This window comes from Rhinopithecus roxellana, chromosome 5, assembly GCF_007565055.1.
Source record: "Rhinopithecus roxellana isolate Shanxi Qingling chromosome 5, ASM756505v1, whole genome shotgun sequence".
Taxonomy (NCBI): domain Eukaryota; kingdom Metazoa; phylum Chordata; class Mammalia; order Primates; family Cercopithecidae; genus Rhinopithecus; species Rhinopithecus roxellana.
The window spans coordinates 119,362,109-119,368,424 of NC_044553.1; positions in this window are offsets into that span (position 1 = coordinate 119,362,109).

Consider the following 6,316-nt stretch of genomic DNA (forward strand, 5'->3'; position numbering starts at 1 on the left):
CTTGCCAGTTTGAAATCCCAGATTTGTAAAAGCCACTAATGCCATATATAACATCTGAGGCTAAGCACCTAATCAGGGTGCTTGGAACTTGAGTGTGGCCATACTGTGCCAGCATGGGGTACCAGGGTATCCCCACTCCCTTGGCAAAGAAGCAGCCAGACACTGCATGAGCAATACCAGCAGTAGTATTGCTCATGAGCAATAGTACTGCATGAGCAATACCATTTATTAAGTGCCTGCAGTTGTCAGATCTTTTAGATACATATTTAAATTCTCAACTAAATACTTGCTAAGTGGACATTGTAGGTACATCCTACAGTTGAAAAACCTGACTTCTCAGATTGGCTGAGGAACGTGCTGGAGATTCAAACCCCAGGCTGCCTGATTTCAAAAGCTGTAGTCTTTCTACTGCACCATTCTGCTTGTCCCCTCCGGAAGGAGCTAGAAGGAGGGTTTGACTTCAGGCAGGTGCATTCACTGCTGGGGAGAAAAACATCTAAGTACACAGCAACGGGAGTAAGTGGAGGGAGGGAGGAAAGGGCTGGGATGGGGAGGCTGCTGCAAGTAGATTCATGAACGTCTAGGTTCCACACAGGAGCAGTGGCGTTATGGGATAGAGGGCAGTGGGTGGCGTGGTCCCTGAAGCCTGAGCCGAGAGGGGGCAGGTGGAAGACCTGCTCACCAGGCTGGCCAGCTTTAAGGATAGGGAAGCCGGGGTGTCTTGCTCATTGTTAGAACTGCCCTCCCATCCAGACCTCTTCCAGAGTACCCTAGCACACCTGTGGTGCTGGAACCCGGGCACCCCTTGGGGGACTCCTTGCTGGGGCAAGGCACAGGTTCTAGGAGAGAGATGCAGGACAGACCTGGAGCCACAGCCAAGCACAGTCACTACCCACAGCCAGCACAAAAGGCCACTTGCCCTTGACCTTCATATTTGGTAGACTAGAGGTACAAATGACGGACTTCAGACTACCAGGGGGATACAAGGTTGAAGGGAGAGCCTGTTATCAGATGGTTTTTTTCTTGGGTTACATTTTTGGGCCACTTCAACTAATATAGGTCATCATGAATGAACATTCAAAAACAAATCCTGGCCGGGCACTGTGGCTGTAATCCCAGCACTTTGGGAGGCTGAGGCAGGTGGATCATTTGAGGCCAGGATTTTGAGACCAGCCTGGCCAACATGGTGAAACCCCATCTCTACTAAAAATACAAAAATTAGCTGGGTGTGGTGGCGGGTGCCTGCAATCCAGCTACTCGGAGGCTGAGGCAGAAGAATCTCTTGAACCCAGGAGGTGGAGGTTGCAGTGAGCCGAGATCGTGCCACTGAACTCCAGCCTGGGTGACAGAGCAAGACTCTATCTCGAAAAAAAAAAAAATTATTTGTTTATAGTATATCAACATACCATAGCATTTAACCCTTTATGGCATTTCTCCTTTTGTTTGATTCTAGGAGGCTGCTAGGTCTCTCTTGACCTCAGTGAGCCCCAGCAATCACCAACCAAGGAAGGGGCCCAGGGAGCCTCTTCCAGTCCGGAAGCCTTCTCTCCATGCTTTTCTCTGTGGCAAGACCAACTGTCAGAGCCTCCACAGCCTGAGGGCCTGGGTGGTGTGACCCCTGCAGAATAGGGGGAGCAGAGGGAAAGCTAGGCGTTGAAGTCCCCAGTTTCACCTCTGCTTCCGGAGTAGTGGTGTGACCCTGCGCAAATTGTTAACCTCTCTGAGTCTCTACTCTCTCATCTGTAAAACCGAGACAGTTATGTCCCCCGGAGTCTTGGTGAGGCTTATTCTGAGTAGCTGGGACTACAGGTCTGTGCCACCACGCCCACCTAATGCTTTTTGTATTTTTTTGTAGGGGAGGAGTTTTGCTATATTGCCCAGGCTGGTCTTGAACTTCTGGGCTTAAGTGATCCTCCCACCTCGGCCTCCCCAAGTGCTGGGATTACAGGCTTGAGCCACTGTACCCAGCTGGTGAGACTTATTCTGAGATACAGCACAGTGAAGAGCCCAGACAGTGCCTGGAATGTGACATGCCCTCAGTTCCTGTTCATTTTTTTCCTAGTGCCTGGAACAATTAAAAAGTATGTGACACTTGAGATTCTCCAGAGAAAGATAGGTAATCAAGGTTGAAGAATTGAGGCAGGCAAGTGTGGGATGGTGGAAGGAGTCCTGGCCTCTGCTGGAGATTGCAGGCAAAATTTTAACCTCTCTGGGCTTGCATCCTCACCTGGAAAATGAAGTGTGTGAATGGGTCATTTCCAAAGGTGCTTCTAGCTGCAAGGCTACCCCCAGCCTAGAAGAGCTAGCCCCCTCTGTTGCTTTTCACCACCCACATGCAGCCTTCTCTCTGGTTGGACAAGCCGAGTGCATTGCTTCACAGCCTCTTGTAGCCCTGCCAGGACCTCAGTCACCCAGGAAAGGCCTCACCCTTGATCCTGGAGTGACCTCAACCACATCCACTGTGTCTTATCCTGTGTGGGGTTGCAGGCTGCCCTCTTCGGCTTCCTTCTCCTCTCCTCCCATCATGCCCTCTTCCTCCTTTCCACATTCTCCTCTCTTTCCCACACCCAGCATCCTCCCAGCCACATCGATCATGGCACCTGTCCCCTGTGTGAGGTCCTGCCACCTTGACACAGTGGGGCCCTCTCCTAGTGCCCCCTGCATAATATTTGAGAAGATGAGACCACAGACAGCAGCAGCAGCTGCTAACACCGGCTCTGCAGGCTCTACAGGCCCAGTTACTGGAGGTCCAAGTTGAAAGTTGGGCTAGGACAGAGAGTTTTTGGGATGAGGTGGGTGGGGAGCACACCATCCTCTGAAGTCATTCATTCCCCAGGGGGTCCATGAACTCTGTTAAGACAGGGGTAACATCTTATTTATAAATCTGTCCCCTGCTCACAGCCCAGTATGGGGCACAGAAGAGGCACTTGGGGAGTGTTCCAGAAGGTTGGAGGAAGGAATGAATAATATTCTTTGAGCACCTAGTGTGTAACAGGCACTGTTCTAGGTGCTGAGACATAGCAGTGAACAAATGAAGCAACAATCCCAGTCCTTGAGCTGGCATTCTAGGAAGGGTGGGAAAGGTCGGCAAACAACCTGTTAGTATGTACCTTACTTATTTACTGTGTTTAACAATAGATAGGTAAAGCAGACAGCATGTCGGAGGGTAATACACGCTGTGTGGAGCAGAGGGGAGTAAAGTGGGAGAGAGGAGGCCAGGAGTACAATGTACACTGAGTGGCCAAGGAAGGCCCCATGGAGGGAAGCAGGGAAAAATCAGTTCTTCTGTCGGTGCCCCAGTCCCAGCCCACAGCATTCTGATACGACTGCCTTTTTTCCCTCCCCTCCCCTCCCCTTCCCTTTCGAGATTGAGTCTCACTCTGTCACCCAGGCTGGAATGCAATGACATGATCTCGGCTCACTGCAAACTCCACCTCCCGGGTTCAAGCGATTCTTCCACCTCAGCCTCCCGACTAGCTGGGACTACAGGCACCCACCACCATGCCCAGATAATTTTTGTATTTGTGTAGAGACGGGGTTTTACCATGTTGGCCAGGCTGGTCTTGAACTCCTGACCTCAGGTGATCTGCCAGCCTCGGCCTCCCAATGTGCTAGGATTACAGGCGTGAGCCACCACGCCCAGCTGTGACTGCCCTTTTCTGAACACCCCAGGCAGTTGTCCCCTTCCTCAACTGCCCTTGCTCTTAGTATGGGCCAAGCTCTCAGTTTCTCCCCTGGGTGGCTGGAAGTTTTATTTCTGGTGCTTATGGGAGAAAAAAATGGCCACTATTCTAGAAGCCTAGGAAAAATGTCCCCTCCCAGAACATTCTGTCTCCAGCTCACATAAGGCATGGCCAGCAGCCTGCCTGCCTACCTCAGGCAAGGCCCAGGTCCTCTGCAGATTATGTGTCCTTGTGGGTAAAGGGGGCTGGGGCTAGAGGGGCTTGATGAGATGGCAGGAGGGTGGCGGTCTCTCTCCCCACTCTCTCCTATCCCAACCTCCACGTCATGCATTCATACACTGTTTCTTCCCAGTGCTTCTAGTATCTGTCTGTGGTGTCTTCCTACATTAGAACATCAGCACCCAAGGGCAAGGACACCTAGAAGAGATCCTAGCTTGCGGTTGTTGCCCATTAATTATTTTTCCAATGGAATGAATGGATGAATGGATTCTTTCAATTTATTCAGCTATTTAAAACATGTAGGGAGCACCCAATGCACACACAGCTCCATATCAGGCCCAAATACCTGTATAAGCATGGCCCCCAGATTTGCACTATAGAAGAGGAGGTACAAGTTTGCCCCAAACGAGCACTTTCCTGTGTACCTGATGAGAGCTTCATGGGCCCTGGGGCGATCAGGGTGGACTTCGTGGAGGAGGTGGACTTCGTGGAAGAGGTGGACATTTGATCTAGGATTTGCAGGGCAGATAATAGGTAGACCTTCACCCTCTGCCCTTTGGTTTTTCTTGTGTCATGTACACCCTACCACATGATTCCAGGCTACCTCCCTCACCCCACCCCAGCTTGGTACTTCAGCTTACAACCCAGAGGTGGAATTCTTGGCTTGTCATCTGAGACCGGGGTTTAAGAAACCTGCAGCTCAAGTCTTGTCATCTGAGACCGGGGTTTAAGAAACCTGCAGCTCAAGTCTATCAGGCCAGGCAGGGGTTTTCCTAAGGAACCAGCCTCTTCCTCCTAAAATGTGTGTGCCTTGACAAGTAGGGATGACTGGCAGCTGGGACACAATGGGTCTTTCCCCAGCCGGGGAGAGGCAGGGTGTGGTAGCCACGCTGGCAGGCAGGGAGATGGATTTCGAGGCAAAGGTGGTTCAGACTGTCTTTCTTCCAAGTGAGGTGGAGTCTCCCCTGCTCTGGTGTGGCTGTGTTGAGTGCGTGGTGCTGGGACTGTCACTGCTATCACCCTTCTCTCTACTCATCCCCCTTGATAGATGACTGTTGGCATCCTTGACATCTCTGGCTTTGGTCCCACAAGCAGCCCGAGGCTGTGGCAAGACTCTAGGCCAGGACTCAGAAGTTCTTGGGGCTGGTCCCAGTTCCACAAATTTTGTCAGATCACACCCCCTTTCTGGGCCTGATTTCCTCGATTTGCAAATGGGTACCTCCGTGTCTGTGCTGCTCAGCTCTCATTTTGCTGTGATGCTCAAAGGAGACCATGCAGCTTGGGGCTTAGCACAGTGACCCAGAGGCTCTAGGAGGCCAGGGCCCCAGTCCCAGCCCTGCCACTTCCCAACTGAGGGACCTTGGGCAAGCTGCTTAACTTCTCTGGGCCTTGGTTTCCCCATCCATACAGAGGGTGACAGGAGTACCTGGGATGACCTTAATGCATAATGATGCTTTTAACCCCAAGACTGGTGGTATAGACTTGATGAAGTGGAGGCTTTTACTATTTGCCACTAGAAATGAATGGGGGCTAGACACAATGGCTCAGGCCTGCAATTCCAGCACTTTGGGAGGCTGAGGCAGGAGGATTGCTTGGGCCCAGGAGTTCGAGACCAGCCTAGGCAATATGGTGAAACCTCCTCTTAAAAAAAAAAGAAAAAAGAAAAAAGAAAAGAAAAGTAAGCAATAGGAAAGTATTTTGTAAACTGAAAAATGTCACAAATATCATTGGTGCTGCTTCTATGATTGTGGGTAATGGCATTCCCCTCTGGTGCTCTCTGAAAAGTCTGCAAAGGCAGGGCCCAGGAGAGGGAGTCCTATGCCCTCCCTGGAGTTGGGAGTGGGGATTAGGGCTGGGGGAAGGGGCTAGGGGCTCTGGGAAGCAGATCTGGACATGACTACATCATCTCTAGTCCCTCAGCCACAGACAGGGCTGCCTCCCCATACTCATGGGGAGATCTTCAGTGTAGGTGGCTTGTGGAGTGAGAGGAAAGGATGTAGGCCTCTCTGCAAAACTCTCTTGCATGACAACTTATGGGATCAAAAATAAGAACGGCAATAGTGAGGAACTAGACATCACGTGCTGCTCCCTGATGGGCTGCCCCAAGAAGGACACAACCCCAAATGTGCTATTCCTGCCAGAAATGCATACCCTGAATTTAATCACGCAGAAGCAGCAAACTCAAATCGAGGGATATTCTGCAAAACCACTGGTCTGCAGTCTTAAAAAGAAATGTAGGTGTCTTGGATGTCAAAAAAAAAAAAAAAAAAAAAAAAAAAAAAAAAAAAAAAAAAAAAAAAACAAGGAGGGCAAAGATTGTAGGCTAAAGAGACTTGACAAATCCATAAAATGCTTTGATTCTTGATTGGCTCCTCGATCAAAACAAATCTTTTAAAAAAAAAAAAACTGTTGGA